This window comes from Camelus ferus, chromosome 35 (genome assembly GCF_009834535.1).
Source record: "Camelus ferus isolate YT-003-E chromosome 35, BCGSAC_Cfer_1.0, whole genome shotgun sequence".
NCBI lineage: Eukaryota > Metazoa > Chordata > Mammalia > Artiodactyla > Camelidae > Camelus > Camelus ferus.
The window spans coordinates 11,795,066-11,811,694 of record NC_045730.1 but is presented as its reverse complement, the minus strand read 5'-3'; the positions used below and the strand labels follow the sequence as shown (position 1 = coordinate 11,811,694).

The following is a 16,629-nucleotide window of genomic DNA, read 5'->3' as shown; positions in this document are numbered from 1 at the left end:
CAATGGGGAGAAGACAACCTCTTCAATAAATTGTGTTGGAAAAACTGGAGAACTACGTGCAAAAGAATCAAAATGGACGACTTTCTCACATCATGCACAAAGATAAACTCAAAATGAATTAAAGACTTCCGTATAAAACTTGACACAATAAAACTCCTCGAGAAGGCTGGCCGCGGGGCGCGGGAGCCCCTGGCCGGTCGGGGTGGCCCGGGGGTTGGGGGGACGTGTGAGTGTCCTGGCCGCTCCGTCGTCGGCACCAAGCGGCCGCCCTGCTCCCGCAGCCCCGAGGGACAGGGGGACCGCGCGGCTCGGGACGCCGGCGCGGAGAGGGCACCCGGCCCACGCCTACCCCGGGGCTCAGCCTCAGACTCCCAGGCCCAGGTGCCCAGACCGCCTATGCTGACCGCCGCCTGGACGCCGCCACCGCGGCGAGCTAGCGCCGATGCCGGCCAGGCCCGTCCCCCGGCGGGCGCGCTCCTTCCACGGCCCGCACACCACCTACCTGCACGCAGCTTGTGGAGCGGCGCGCGCCTCCCGCCTGGCCCGCACCAAGTGCAGCAACTTCCACTGCACATTCGGGCGCGCCGGCTCTGCGGCTTCATCGGCTTCCCGCCGGGCTTCAGCTGCAGCCTCTCCACGGCCGCGCTGGCCGCCCGCTTCTGCCTGCAGTCCCTGGGCGTGTGCGTCCCGCTGCGCCCCCAGCTCAAGCTGCCGGTGCTGCTAATGCCGCTCGGCCGCGGGCACGTGGACTTATGCTTCCTGAAGGAGCTGCTCATCCAGGGCATCCACGTGACTATGCTGCTGGCTGGGGGGCTGGGCAGGTGCTTCATGGTCTTCGTGGACATGTGAGATGTGAGGGCCCACGCCTGGCTCTGGGGTGGACTATTGTGACCAGGTGTCGATGTCCCTGCTGCGTGGTCTTTTCTTGGCCAACTGGGTCAGGGCCCATTCCGCTCCCTCCCGTGGACATGCCCCTAGCCTAGGTCTCTGGCCCCGGAGAGGAAAGGGCTGAGGCTTTTCCGTTAAGGGGACGCTGGCGCCCTCCCTCCTGCTGATTTTTGCCTGGACCCTTATGTGTGTGCTTTAGGCCCAGTGTCCCCCGGGCCCCCTGCTTGTGGTTTTAGCCCGCACTTATCCAAGGTATGCTGTGTGGTGCGGCCCATGGGTTCAGTCTACACTTGGAGGGCCTGTGTCCCTGTCCCCTCTCCAGGACACTGGCATCACCAGTGGTGTGGGAGTCCCCAGGGAGGGGTGTGCTGCCCAGGTGCAGGTCTGGAAGGGCGGTTCTCCTGGCCACACAGCCTCCTCAGGTGCACTCCTGACCCCTGCCCCAGCCTTAGGGAAGTGTCAGGCTCCCCCAGCTGATGCACTGCACTGCCATGAAGCTGCTCACTCTGCCCTAGGCCATTCAAGTCTGGGTTCAAGCCACAGATTCTTCTCCATCTGTCACCCTGTGAGGCAATGGGGTCTTGAGTCGCAGGCTGGGCTTCAGGGTCACCTTGGTCTGCTTGGCAGGTTCCTGGATCAGGGGCCAGCCCAGAGGAGGGTCCTGCCCAGGGAAGGGTCCAGGCACACCAGTCGTCCTCCTGGCCAGGTCTCTTGAGGATGCTGTCATCTCTTCACGTGTGGATTTCTGAAGAGGCACCTCAGTTTCTTTCTGGCTTTTGGGGGCTGCTTTCAGTCCCTTCCCTTGAGGAAGCATCCAGGATTGAGTCGTGTGTGTTGGGAGCAGACAGAAAAGGTGCGAGTGCAGAGAAGCCGCTCTTGGAGTCAGGGGTGCACCAGGGCCGGACCTCTGACGGAGGGGCCCTGCTGCCCCTTTGTTCCTGCCCTGGCAGCAGTTAGAGCAGCTGGGAGTGAAAAGTAGGCATAAATGTGGGCCAGGAAGGAGCCCTGGTCCAGGGGGCTTTTGGTTGTAGAGAGAAGAACATGCCAGGGTGCCAGCGTCTCACCCAGATGGCCCACCCTGGCCTTCTCTGTCAGACAGTGATAAGGCAGCTGTGGGCCTTGCAGGCAGGTGAGAGGCACTCTGAAGATGTGCTGGGACAGCAGAGGGACATGTGGGATGAAGGGCCCCACACTGGGGTGACAGGTAGGCCGATGCCGCTTTCACCCCAAGTTGTGTTCCCACACCCCCTGGGCACGGGCAGGGGCAACCCTCAGCCAGTCCTCAACCCGGCCTAGCCAGGTAACCCTGCAGCCTGGGGAGCTGTCGGGACAGCTGCGTGCCACTGGAAGGAAACCCAAATCAGGGAGAGAAAGCAAAAAACACTTGGCTGTAAACTGTGCTCTCTAACATGTAGCCAGCTTGTGTCCGTTGGTCGTCCACTGCTCGGAGGAGGAGGCTGGGGTGGGCCTGTCTGAGTCACCTGGAGCCAGCTCACGTGGACCCCACTTCTCGGAGCTGCAGAGAATCTTTTGCACTAAATCATGCTGTTTCCTAAAAGCTTTGTTTTGTGTTAATTGACTCACATGACTCAGATCCTCCGAGGCCCCCTGTGAGGTGGGCATGTGTCCACAGGGCTGGGGTGGAGGGGTTGTGGCCGTGCGGACACAAAGCTGCTCGGTGTCTTGAGTGCCTGCGAAATTCTTTATGAAATGAGCCATCTACATTAAACTTATTTTTTTAACATCTTGAAAAACAACAACAACAACAAAAAACTCCTCGAAGAAAACAAGCAGTATGCTCTTTGACATCGATCCTAGCAATATATATGTATATATATATTTTTTTTGCTTATGTCTCCTTAGGCAATGTAAACAGAAGCCAAAATAAACAAAAGGGACTACATCAAACTAAAAATCTTTTGTACAGCAAAGAAAACTATAAACAAAACAAAAAGGTCACCTACTGAATGGGATAAGATACTTTCAAACAACATGGCCAAACAGAGATTAATATCTGAAATATACAAAGAGCTCATACAACTCAACATCAAATAAAGAACAAAATGGGCAGAGGGCCTGAATAGATGGTTTCCCAAAGAAGATACACAGGTGGACAACAGACACATGAGAGGATGCTCAACATCACTGATCATCAGGGAAATGTAAACCAGAACTAAGCAGTGAGACAATCACCTCCCACCTGCCAGAATGGCTATCATCAAAAAGAAAACTAACCACAGGTGTTGGAGAGGATGTGGCAAAAAAGGGAACCCTCATGCACTGCTGGTGGGAATGTAAATTTGGTGCAGCCACTATGGAAAACAGTATGGAGTCCCCTCAAAAAATTAACATAGAGCTATCATGTGCTCCAGCAATTCCACTTCTAGGTATTTTCCCAAAGAAAACAAAAACACTAATTTGAAAAGACATATGCACTCCTATTTTTGCTGCAGCATTATTCATAGTAACCAAGGTATAAGACCTAAGTGCTCGTGGATAGGTGAATGGATAAAGCAGATGTGATATACACATATATATACATACAGTTATTTATATATAAAAATGGAATATTTCTCAGCCATAAAAAAAAATGTGGCACTTTCCCATTGTAGTAACATGCATGGACCTAGAGGGTATTAAGCTCAGTAAAACAAGTCAGACAGAAAAAGCTAAACATTGTAGATTTCACTTACACGTGTTATCTAAAAAACAAATGAACAAAATAGAAATAAAGTCACAGATACAGAGAACAGACAGGTGGTTGGTTGCCAGAGGGGAGATGTGTTGGGGGATGAGTGAAATCAGTGGGGGAAAATAAGAGATACAAATCTTCCACTCACAAAATAAATAAGTAATGGATAATAAAATGTACAGTGTGGGAAGTACAGTCAATAATAATATAATATCTTTGCATGGTGACGTGTGGTTACTAGATTTATCGTAGGGATCATTTTGAAATTTATAGAAATAACAAATCACTATGTTGTGCACCAGAAACTAACACAGTGTTGTCAGTCAATTATGCTTCAACCAAGAAACAAAGTCACAGAGAAAGAGATCACATTTGTGTTTACCAGGGGTGAGGAGGTGGGGGCAGAGGGAATTCGATAAAAGTGGTCCAAAGGTACAAACTTTCAGTTATAAGACAAGTACTAGGGATGCAATGTACAACATGATTAATATAATTAACACGATGTATAGTATATAGGGAAGTTATTAAGAGAGTAAATCTTCAGAGGTCTTATCACAAGGAAAAATTTTTTTTCTTTTTCTTTTATTTTTTAACTATATGAGATGGGGAATGTTCACTAAACATACTGGTCAGCATCTTATGATGTCTGTAAGTCAAACCGTGATGTTGTACACCTTAAACTTACACCGTGCCATGTGTAAGTTACATCTCAACAAAACTGGAAGGAAGAAAAGTACAATATGACTGATTTCCAAGTGAAAAATACTAGGCGAAACATTATGCAATTGTCATTTTTATAGGCAAAATGATCTAATGTGGCAATCTAATTGCACATGGTTCAAACTAATATTTAGGTCAGGATGTTTGAGTCACTGAATTTTTTCAGAATACCTTGATGACTCTAGCCTTCAATTTAACTTTAAATCAGCTCCCAGGCATAGTAACAATAATATGTAACCAAAACCTAAATAAATGAAAATTGCAGATGTTTTCAAATCCCATTCAAATCCTCAAATCCTCCAGTGTTGTCATTATCACCGTAAGAATGGATGCCCTGGCCAGTTTCCGTTAACTATTATTTATATGCTTAAAACCAGTTTTAACGAAACTTATTTTTACAGTATTTAAACTTGTTAGGGGATTTCATGAATAATTTATAAGCATAGTACAAAGCCCCACTGGCAACCATTTGAGAAAAAAACACGGAACTCATACCAAGACTGTGCCCACTGCACGTTCTCCTCCTTAGGTCCTCATCAGCCCGGCTGTTGCAGGAGTATCTGCTCTTAACACAAGGATGCCACCTTCTCCCAGATGTGACTATATTCTGGCCTTGACTGTTAGGGCGATTTGATTGAGCAAACCAGTTTGTTGTTTTAGTTATTTTTAGCAATAATAATGTGGAATTTTTTGTTTTTGAGAAGAAAAATCATAAAACCTTAAAAATGCTGCTTAGCAGGGCTAAAATTTCCAGCAAAATGGCCAGAAAGTTCCTGATACTAAACATCCTCCCTTGGATATATTCTTTACATGTGTTTTCCTGCAGCAGTTAACAACAGGCTTAGACAGCTGTATTTTTCCCCCTAGCCCATTTTATGAGAAAAATGTCAGCAAAACGATCACCCTAAAATTGATAATAAAAGGAAGAAAATGAAGGCACAAAGTATCTGGGCTAATTTAGATTATTTACAATACAAATTGCACTCCACTAGAAATATATCCTTGATGGTAAAAGTTGATATCCTTTTAGAAGCGTTTGGAAAGAGAAGAGTTAATGATATTTCTTGTCTTTAAGGCAACTCTCTAAACTGGGCCAGGACACAAACCAAATGACAGTCTTGCTAAAAGCAATATTCACTTTATGTATTAAGTGCTACTCTTACATAAGAGTGAAAATGCATCCTATTTACAGGAAAAGCTGAGGATCGGTAGATAGACTTGAGAAAAAGTGTATTATACTTTGGCAACTTTTAGTTAACGTTTATTTTGCTGTCATTCTATCTTGATCATTTGGGTGCCCCAAAGCATGGAATAGACAGTATTTCGGGGAGGGTCATCATCTCCAAATTATGAACGTCCCACTGCTGCTTCCCTGACTTAGTGCTAGGAGTCACGGAGAGTTCTCTCCGGGGACCTTTAGAACCTACACCCAGAAGGCTGCCATCTGCAGAGACAACTTTTATTCTTAGTCCATGGAACAGACATGCACCCTGGTGTCCTCAGAATTTGTTGGCCAAGTAGAGTAACAACTTGGGGTCGGTACCCACAAGACTCCCGTAACAGCAGCCTCAATACCCCGGTTTCCTGGTGGAGGGATAAAGAAAGCCCTCAAAGATCTGAAGAGCACTGAGATAAGACACCCGGATCTTGCAGGTGGAGTGCTGGAGGGCGGGCCGGAGAGAAGAGGGGGCAAGTAAAGAAAAGGGCTGTCCCGATGATGCACGTCTACAGGACTTTTAATAGCTACAGTCACCCTCCCATCCGGCAGGATGTTACTCGCAGGCAAACTAAACACAAATAAATCAGATCAAGTCTTCCTTTTAAGGCAGGCGAAGCTTGGCAGTGTTGCAGGTGGGAGTAATCTCCCCAGTGGCAGGACCAGGGACCGTGACCTCTACAGGGAGTGTTAAAAGGGCATGCCCTTCTTCCTCCTACAGCCCCGAAATAATGTGCCTACATCAGAGTAGGATTCACAGGTGGAATGGGAGAGGGAGCCTTAAAGCCTTTCTTGCTGTTGTTTTTTTCAGCCATGGTTGGACTAAAGTGGATGCAGTCTGGTCTTGAACCCCTGCCAAGATGGACAGCGGCCAATTCAAACGGAAGGTGTTCTCTGTGTGTGTGTCTCTATCTCTGTCTCTCTCTCTCTCTCACACACACACACACATACTGTGAACCACAAACTGCTCTCATCAGACAAACAGTCGAGTCTGAACAAAGACTAACTCTATGGAGCCCAACAGAAACCCACTTCCTGTCTCCCCATGGAGCTCAGAGAATTTCCCCAGGTTCCAGAGCTGCCAGCAAGAGGCTGGCACGGACCTTGCTCCACTCAACTGCCTGAGCCCTTAACTTGGGGCTCTGGTATCTGTAGACACAGCTGGGCAGAAAATTCTCCCCTCCCAGACCAGGAGGAACCCCTCCAGAGCCTCAGCTGAATGGTCTTGGCTTCCTCCCTATCTGGGTTTTTGCAGTTCCATATTTCAGACACCTCCTCTCCTTGCGCTGCGTAGCCGAAAATCACTCTTTCTTCTCCGTCTCACTTTTAGTGAGGCACAACAGTTCCATCCCCCCAACCTCAGGCGGGATCTCAGCCCCTGAACTGAGCCAGGTCTCTGGCATCTCTCCTCCAGCCCCACCCCTTCCAGGGCCCCCTCAGTTTCTGTTTCCACAGAATTGCACCTCAGTGATGCCCACTCCTCTCCCTTTGCCTCCAAAAACCAGTTTACTGGGTCCATAACCCACACACCCACACACCACTGGAGCTAACTGGCTTTTCTTCTAGGTCACCTCTGCCAGAGGCCGGTGGCAGCTCGAGGGGAGGCATGAGGAAGGGAGGGTAGGATGCCCTGACTGTGGAGAGACAGGTACCTCCTGACAGCGCTGTGGCCTCCACCACTGTGTAGAGGATGTGGTCTGGCCTCGCACAATTCTGCGCCCCCCACCAGAAAAGGGGACCACCTGCGGAGAAAATTATCTGCATAAACAGCAATTTCACTCCAGCTTTCCCCGCAGATGGTCCTGATTTGGAAAAGGCATGCAGACAGTCTTTGAAATACAACTTCTGTTTTTTTGGCCACTTGGAACTCTTTGTAAGCCTCAACGTCGCCAGGACAATTTCTTGACTGACATCGTTAGCTTCCTCTGAAACCTAGTTCTCTCCTCTTAATGACTTATTATTTTAAAACTCACCAGATTCTAATTTCTAAATCTATGATTCCCCTTTGTGCTTCCAAATACAATGTCATCAAATCCTATAAGATTTTTTTTCCTCTCCATTCATATTGTCACCATTCTACTCCAGACCTTTATTACCCCACACTCTGCCTATGACATTATAAGCTCCGTGTTTTAGGTTTCCCCAATCTCCCCTGCACACGACTCCCAAACTAACACTCTTTGACACATTGTCTTTGCACGCACTGATGTCTTCAGGAGCTCACTATTACCTACACAATGCACTGTGCTGTGTATTACCAAATTCATTAACTTAATTTTTATTTTCTTCCAACAGATATTTATTGAGTACCTGCAGTGTGTCCCACATCATCCTTAGCTCTAGGGAAATAAACAAGACAGACCCGTTCCTTTCTTGCCTTTTAGAAAGGGGGACGTTGATATTTAAGATAAATGCTCAGAAAGAGAAACTGTGAAAGCACTCAATGAGGGAAGCAAAGCAAGTCTCTGGGTCTCGCGAGGCCTCTCCAGAAGTGACATTTAAGCTGATGCTTGAAGGAGGAACAATGATTAATTAGTGAGGTACAAGTGAAGGGGACAGGAAATGAAGAAGGCCTGATGGGGGAGAAAGTCTGATGTATCTGTGGGGAGAGGGAAGGCTGGTGTGGCTGGATGCAGAGACATGTGGGCAAGCACAGTGGGGGAGAAAGGCCAAAGGTCACCAGGGGCTAGACCATGCAGAGCCTGGGAAGATGTGCTGAGGAATTTGGGCTTCATTATAAAAGCCATGGGAAACCACAGGCAGGTTTGAAGCAGAGAAACGCAATCATTTCTTGTGTTTTTAAAAGATCACGCCAGCTACAAAATGGAGAAGGCTGGAGGAAGATATTGCTGGATGACCAAATTGGAAGGGCAGCAGCGTAGACAAGAGATGGGGTGGGTTGGACCAGTGTGGCACCATGGACATCAGTGGAAATGGAGAAAACACATGTATTCAAGAGAGAATGAGATAAAGAAGCATATGCGGTGAGGGAGATGGAAGAAGCAGAGAAGGAAGTTATGGATGAAGTCCAAGTTCTTAGTCTTTAACGAGTTGGGGATCCAGGAGAAGAAGAATGAGGTGTGAGTGTGGGGAAGGTGTAGATGCCAAGTTGAGCTTGGGATAGTTTAATCCAAAGTGGGTATGTCTAGTAGGTAGCAGCACACGCCACTCAGAAGCTCCGAAGAGAGGTCCCGGTGTGAGAGATAAATTAGAAATTTATTAGCATATTCGGTGACCGAGACCCTGGGGGTGGGTGAAGTTGTTCCATGAGATGAGAGTGGCCTGATCCTGGTCTCAAGAAACAATAACAAGGAAAGTTTGAGTAGAGAAGAAAGAGCTTGTAAAGGAGACTCAGAAAGAGAACCCAATCAAGCAGGGGAAAGTACGAGGGTACGGTGCCAAGAAAGCGGAGAGAAGGAAGTTTGGTGAAGGATAGGGGTGTTGGAGGCAGCGTGCTAAGGACCATTAAGTCCCCCTGGAGCCATGGAGGTTATTCGTATTATTTTGGTTTTTCATTTGTTAGTCTGAATTCCATTTGGCATGGTCCCCCATAGCCCAGCTGATAGTTTGTGAAAGTTAATATATAGTACAATTTACTCTGTGCTGTAGAGTTCTCTGGGTTTTGACAAATGCATAAATTCATCTATCTACCACCACAGTCATGATACAGAATTTTTCCCTTGCCCTCAAATTTCCTCATGCTGCCCTTTGTAGTCCAACCTTTCTCCCCAATTCCTGATTGGTTTCCTGTTTCTAGAGTTTTGTCTTTTCCAACATGTCACATGAAATCGTACGTTATGTTGCCTTTTGGGCCTGGCCTCTTTCACTTAGCAAAATATATTTAAGAATCATTCATGTTATTACATGAATCAATAGTTCATTCCCTTTTCGGTGCTGAGTAGTATTCCATCATGTAGATATGTGTATGTATGTGTGTGTCACAAATTGTTTATCCATGCACAGGTTGAAGGATACGTTGGCAATTTTCAGTTTCTGTTGATTATGAATAGAGCTGTTGTAAACATTTGCAGGCAGGTTTCGCCTGAACATAAGTTTTGATTTCTCTTGGGAGTATGACTGTTGAGTTCTTCTGTAAAGCTATGTTTAACCTTATAATCATTAGTCTCTTCAAGACTTTGTGGTTTTGTTCAGGTGGTAAGGTCAAAACAGGATTAGAGAGAGCAAAGAAGTCAGAGAGAAGGGAGGAGGTAGATACAGTCAGTGAAAGCAATGCTTTGGAGAGTTCTGGTGGACTTGGAGATAGTAAACAGGGCTGTGGCTGGAGGTGGCCACAAGGTTAAGGGAGGGAGGGTTTGGCAAAAAATCAAAAATATTTGACTGTGTTTAATAACAGTGAGAAAGAGGAATCAGACAGGGAGAGGCTGAAGATAAGGAAAAGACAGGGTGTGGGGGGAAGAGGGGGTGGTAAGATTTCTGAGAGGGTGGGAGAGACTGGCTTTTGATTAGAAAGAGGAACTCACTCCACTTTACTGAGACAGCAAGAAAGCACGGAGCCTTTCACAGCCCTAGTCTGACCTTAATGTGACTGCCTAGGGGATGGGAGAAGACAAGTTCAGATCTTTCAAACTACCCAACCGCAAAACCTCTGACTCCACCCAGACTGTCTCATGTTCTCTAAGAGCCAATCAACATTTTTGGAGGAGACAGTCAATCACCTTTGCTTGTCCAGCGGTGATGGAGCGGGTGCTAAGGAAAAGCAAAAAGTTTAGCAGATTGTTGATATTTATCCCCAGAGGTATGCTGCCTTATTTTCTACAAAAACACTCCTATGATATTCAAAGTTTGATCTCAAGTCACAAAGAACCACCAGATCACCAAACAGCCCCCTCCTGGTCACAGGACCTGGGTATGTACAGGACCTGGGGGCAGCTGACTTGGTCATGAAAATGTCCCTAACTTTGTACAGTTTGGCCTCTTAGCAAGCTTTCTTAATAATATAAACATGTTTCCTTGTTAGAGGCCCTGACATTGACCCTTGATAATTCAAAGCAGTGGTGCCTTTTCCTCTGACTCATTAATGAATAAGACAGGCTATATTTTTTCCTCATCTATTTCTACCCTTAAAACAAAAATAGTGTCACAACAATGACCCATTAAGAAAAACAGCATTCTATCAACCAGAGTGATGATGATGCAAGTTGCTGGGCATGTTGGGGAGGAAGTGATGGATTTAAGGCCTTCAGGGGATATTTGAAATGATTCCAGCCACTCATCCAGGTTCCATGAAGCTTCACCGTGATATGGAGCAGAGAAATTTGTAAGCCAGGACTGATAATAACACAGTTAGTTGTTGGATATCAGATTTAATACCTTCAAAACTTCCAGGAGCCAATAAGTGTTTCGTGGAATAGTTCTATACAAAAGAACACGCTATGGTAATCTCATTTTAATGTACCTGAAAAAAAGTGAGGGGTTTAACCTCAGGAAACATAATTTCTGATTTTTGGAAAAGTCCTGGAAAAGCCATAAGTCTAATATAATCAAGGAAGAATTCTGCAGATGGCAACTCATGCTGTGAATCCAGAAATAATCTACACAGGTTACTAGTGTTTTAATGATTTTGGGTTATTGTTTTGATTTTCTCAGCCACGTTATTATATTTTGCAAGCCTGCCATACTATAAATACATTTGCTTCTACATTGGGGAAATTTCTTCCAGAATGCTTAGCACTAGTAAAGCAGGGCCAAGAATGTTAGGAAGTAGCTCTGTGATTATAAAGACATGGCTTGACTTAGAATCACTCACAGATTTCCACTGAGCACCCACCCTGTGCTGGGGGCTGGGGATCCGGTGTGGATTAGAGACAGGACCCCCCCGCTCAGAGCCCTCACAGTCCCTCCCCTGTCAAATATGCCCTTGGAAAGCAGAGACTAGAATCCAATGTGATTTGTGTCATTGGGAGCACAGCAAAGGGAAGGTTAGCTCTGTTTGGAAAGTCTAGAGAAGACACATTTAAGAAAGTGTCTACAGAGGCAGAATCTCATAAGCAGAATCTTCCCAGTGGAGGAGGCAGAGGAGAGCAAGGCAGAGTGGCCAAGATGCACAGGAACACAGAGACTTGGATAACACAAGTTTGGAAAGCACTCCTCGAGCCTGGCTGGAGCAGAGCCATGCGTCCCAAAGCCAGAAGCCACTTCTCCAGGGAAAAATCATTCTCGACCTATCCTTGGTGTTTATCCTACACAACATAGTTGTAGCCACTGAGAGATGTGGAATGGGAACAGACCACGGAGCCCAGAGGAAGGACTTTGGGTACCTGGTCAATAGTGGATGTTCTTCTTATGTGTCTTAGGAAACCAAAAGATGCCCTGCTCTTCCACATCCCATCACAGGAAGCCCTGGGGAGCCTGATGCAGCTGTGGTCTGTAAGGAGAGACTGCCTAGCAACATGCTCTTTCTAACTCCTAAGCATCCAGGAAGCACACGCACCTCCTAATTCCACCTATTCCTAGATGAGTAAGTGTGAAGCATTTAGAGATCTGTCACCATGAGCAAGAAGACTCTGTGGTGATGTCACATGGCAGTAATATGTTCTCCTTTGTGGCAGCTCTGGACTGAATGCTTGGGTCCCCACAAACTTCATAGGTTGAAATCCTAATCCCCAATGAGATGACAGTAGGAGATGGGGCCTTTCAGAGGTGATTAGGTCATGAGGGTGGAGCCCTCATGAATGGGATTAGTGCCCTTATAGAAGAGACTCCAGAAGGCTCCCTGCCCCCTCCCGCCTTGTGAGAACAGAGCGAGAAGATGGCCACCTGTGAACCAGGATGCAGGCTCTCACCAGAATCCAACTCTGATCTCATCTCCAACTTCCACCCTCCAGAACTGTGAGAAACAAATTGTATTTATTTTTGTTTATCAGCCACCCAGTATATAATACGTTTTCATAGCGGCCTGAACTGACTAAGCCTAGATTGTACACATGGCCTTTGCAGATGGCATAAACAGATGGTCAGAATTTGGGATTCTGTCTCTGCAGAATGGAATAAAGTGAAGCCAACTAAAGGGTTTGAGGGTTGAATCTATGGCCTTTTGCCACAGATTCATTCATTCATTCACGAATTCATTTATTCAAACATTTATGTTTGTCAAGCACTGTGTGAGCGGAGAAAACCTGGGATAAAAGAAGACTATTACAATAATAAAACTTCATAGATTTGGACCCCTTTAGTTAGGAATTTGAGATTCACTTGAAAAGTAGGTAAAATTTAACATTGAAATAAATACTTAATAAGCCAATGAGGAGCATCAGTGCAGTCTTAGAAGAATGATCTAGGACAGTAGTTTTCAACAACCTTCTCTTTATATGCACACAAGAAAAACACATTAAAAAACAGACCACTCTTAAAGATGTCTCAATGTTTCTTAAAGAATTTACATTAGGCCAGGATCGATCCTAGTTACTATAAAATTTTTTTGTTTTTGTTTTTTGGTTTTTTGGGGATGGGGGTGGGGGAGGTGATTAGGTTTATTTGTTTATTTTTAATAGAGGTACTGGGGACAGAATCCAGGGCCTTGTCCATGCTAGGCGGGCACACTACCACTGAGATATACCCTCCCCCCGATCCTAGTTTCTATAAATCTGTAAAAGTAATAAAACTACATTTCTTACAACTTTTCTATGACTCATACTTGCAACTAAATCAGACCAACATTTTTCTTCTGCCACCCATAGTCATGGTTGGTATTAGACTTTGTCCTGCAAAGTAGCTTTTATTGAAGGATTAATAGATTTGTTGAGTTTGGATACCACAGATATCAAGCACGAATCTCCAAATAAGATGAAGGCCCCTACCCAGAGCCTTGGAGGACAGTGGAATGACCAGGATGACCTAGGGCCATGTCCTGGAAGCACCATTACAATAACCCTGCACCAGCTGGAAACCTCAGTATCATTTAGGCACAAGTGTGTTACAGCCCCTGATGAACAAATGAAGGAAACACAGGCACTGAGGCAGTTGAACTGCTGGGTCAAGGTCACCCCAAGCCCGTCATGGGAAATTGGGATCAAGGGCCACCCAGGTTGTGTCTGTTTCAATGTCTGTGACTGTCTCCCTCCCATTCCTGGTGATAAGAAACTTCTATTTTTACTGCTAATTTTGATATTTTTGAGCTTGAGATGGCATTTCTCAGTCATTCGCTCTCTTCCTTCCTTCATTAATGTTTGGCGTATCTATTACATTAAAAAAAAACACACTCCCCATTAAACAGCAAAGTTATGACATTTATGGAACATTAGCCAGAAAATATGAAACTGAAGCATTATTCCAAGTTCACTTAGGCTGCATCCTTGATAAAATTCAGAATTCTTACAAGAACAAAAATAAATAAACTTGGACATACTCCTTATTTAAAATCTTATACACATGGACTTCCAAAGGGGATATAGGAAATAATTAGGCGAGCAATCATTCACATGTCTTTGTTGACATTAAAATATCCTGGCTAATGTCAATCTGATAATGAATGAGTATCTGCACTCTCTGAAAATGAGTTTGAAAAATTGTCAGAAGCAAAAGGAATGCCTAATTTGCTCACCCCCTGGAGGCAGAGCTGGCTCTGGAAAAAAGCCTCCTTTGTCAAGGATCTTGTTTATAGAGTTACTTCTGCCCTGTTTTAGTATCTTCTCCTTTTAAATCCTTATTCTATTAATAGTCAGCACCAGACATCACATCACATAGAATCTCACCTGCCCAGTGGCAGGTGTGTGTGTGTCGGGGCGGGGGGCAGAGAAGGTGGCCAGGGGACTTGCCTTAAAGTGACATAACAAACACATTTTTAAATTGAGATGATATGGCTGTGTATTTGCTTGTGTTGTGGGATGGGGAGGCTGATGAAGATGATCGGTCAGAGGTGCTCCAGACTTTGCAGGCTACTGCCTGGTTGGATCCAGAATTTCACAGATGTGAGCCACGGCAAGCAAAGCAGCAGGGGAAATGAGAGTTCCCACAAGACGGTGACTTGTTGGAGGCAAAGGACCCTTTCTCCAAAAGGATTTCTGTCCTGCACTGAGGACCCGAACCCAAGCCAACAGAAACGATCTTTTTTGTCTGGGTTTTGTGTCTCCTAAATGATTCCAAATATATTCATTCCCTGTGGCCAGACCACCTCATATGCATTGAGCAGAATAACGAGACGACTGGCAAATGAGTCTAACATTTCCATGACCCATTTTCTTTTTTCCCCTCAAATGTTACTGGTTCATGATATCCCAAAGTCTAGGAACCACAGAATTATACATCACATCCACTCTGCCATTTACATCCTTGTAATATGCTTTGTCTGAGAAGATAGTAATAAAATCCCCTCTATCCCTTTTGGTCAGAGGTTTGTCAGCAGGAGTCTGATTCAGGTGCTGCAGACGAGCTGGAGAGAGTCTACAGGTCCATCCCTCTTAGTCACCTTTTGTTCCTTACCTAAGCTGACCTCTCTGTAGCATCCGACACCTGCCAGTACTTCCTCTCTCTTGAAACGCTCCCTCAGTTGGCCTGACATCATGAGACAGCAGCTTGGCTTCCCTCCTGCTCTCTGAGTGACTCTTCTTTCTTGGGTTCCTATAAGTGGTCCATTTCCACATTTGCCTGCCTCTGAAAGGAGGAGGCCCTTTATTTCTTTGTTCTAGGTCCTCTTGTCTTTTCCCTTCCGCACCCTCCTGGCACTTCTCATTCATGTCCATGGTGCTCATTACTAACTAGAAAGCTCTAGCTCCTGAATTTATTTCTCTCACCTGGATGGAAATAGTAAAGTGTTCAGTGTTGGGCACATAGTAAAGGCTCATTCTGCCACTCAACAATGATTTATTGAGACCTTACATCTACCAGGTCCCATTCTGGCTGCCGTAGAAGTAAGAAAAACGGACAAAAATTCCTGCCCCCATGGAGCTTACATTCGAATAGTAGAGCATCGCAAGCAAAATTAATAAGTAAAAGTAAGTAAAATATATTGTCGTTCAGCTAGTGCTACATGTTGTGGGGGGAAATATGATGCAGAGAAGGAGGACAGGGAGTGCTTTGGTAGAAAACACTTGCCAGTTAAAATTGGGTGCCCAAGAGGGTCTTACTGCTCGGATGACACACTGAGCAAAAATCTGAAGGAGACAGGGAGTGAACTGTGCAGATTCCCAGAGAAAGAGTGTTCCAGACAGGAGGAGGGCAAATGCAAAGACTAAACGCCTAGCAACTATAACGTAATTGCTTTTAGGTTTCTTTCCTGAGGTCCAGCCTCTAATTAGATATCTCCTCTAGATGCCCCACAGACACACCTGAACCTCAATGGGTCTGCCAAAATACTGATGATCATCCACCTTGTTTGATGCCCTGCCTGGGTGAACAGAACCGTCATCCACCCACTGCCTGAGGCAGAAACCCGGGCAGCCTCAGCTCCCTCCCCTCACCTCCTGTATCAAACTAGTTTCAATTTCTTAATGCAGTAATTTTAGATTTGTGTTTGGCTTTCTATTTGCTCTATCACCTCACCAATTAAACAAGCATAATTTAATTAACATTTAATGGATAGGGATGGAGGAGGAGGGATAAACTGGGAGTTTGGGATTAGCAGATACAAACTACTATATGTAAAATAGGTAAACAAGAAGTTTATACTGTATAGCACAGGGAACTATATTCAATATCTTGTCATAAACTATAGCAGAAAATAATTTGAAAAAAAAAACATTTGATGGACAAAATATTGAGAGATTTGTGCCCAAGTACTTCCAAATGTAAGGTGCTGTTCTTCTACTGTGACAAAGTGCTGGGTTAGACGTGGAGACTAAATCTCCCCGAAGATACATAAAGGCCTGTATATTACCCCAAATCTTACACCATGAAGCTAACTAGCAATTATTGAGTACTTCTTCTTATGTTATTTAATTGTGTTTTTCATAAAACCAAGGCCTAGAGAGATGAAGGAGTCTGGCTGAGGTTATACAAACAGCAAATAGTAGGGTCTGGATTAGAACTCAGGTGGGGTGACCAATGCTTTGTGCTAGCAATGTCCTGGAGGCCACGTGCCCACTGTGATTAGGAAACCAGGGCTGGAGGGAGGCATGGAGACAGATCACGGTGTCAGGAAACAGCAGTAGCAGGATGG

The 16,629-nt window shown here is 45.5% G+C and overlaps 1 pseudogene; it reads left to right on the top strand.

The window, feature by feature from the left end:
- The first annotated feature begins 262 nt into the window (after positions 1-262).
- Positions 263-1,464, top strand: LOC116661617 (annotated as a pseudogene).
- Positions 1,465-16,629: the final 15,165 nt, after the last annotated feature.